Raw genomic sequence first — 246 nt, forward strand, 5'->3', positions numbered from 1 at the left:
AATGCACATGAAATAAATATAAATATTTAAATATATAAAAAGAATTAAAGGACATCCTTGACTACCTGGAGAGTTTGAGGCCAGCCTGAGCTACATGAAACCTTGTTGGGTTTTGTTGTTGTTGTTTTAAAATTTTGTTTTAAGGAGCAAGGCTGAATTAAAAAGATGTGCTTTAGCCAGGAACCAGATTCTGTGGTGCAAACCTATAATCCTAGCACACAGGAGACTTAAGGCTTGGCTTAGGCT

The sequence above is a fragment of the Mastomys coucha genome, unplaced genomic scaffold (assembly GCF_008632895.1).
Source record: "Mastomys coucha isolate ucsf_1 unplaced genomic scaffold, UCSF_Mcou_1 pScaffold5, whole genome shotgun sequence".
Taxonomy (NCBI): domain Eukaryota; kingdom Metazoa; phylum Chordata; class Mammalia; order Rodentia; family Muridae; genus Mastomys; species Mastomys coucha.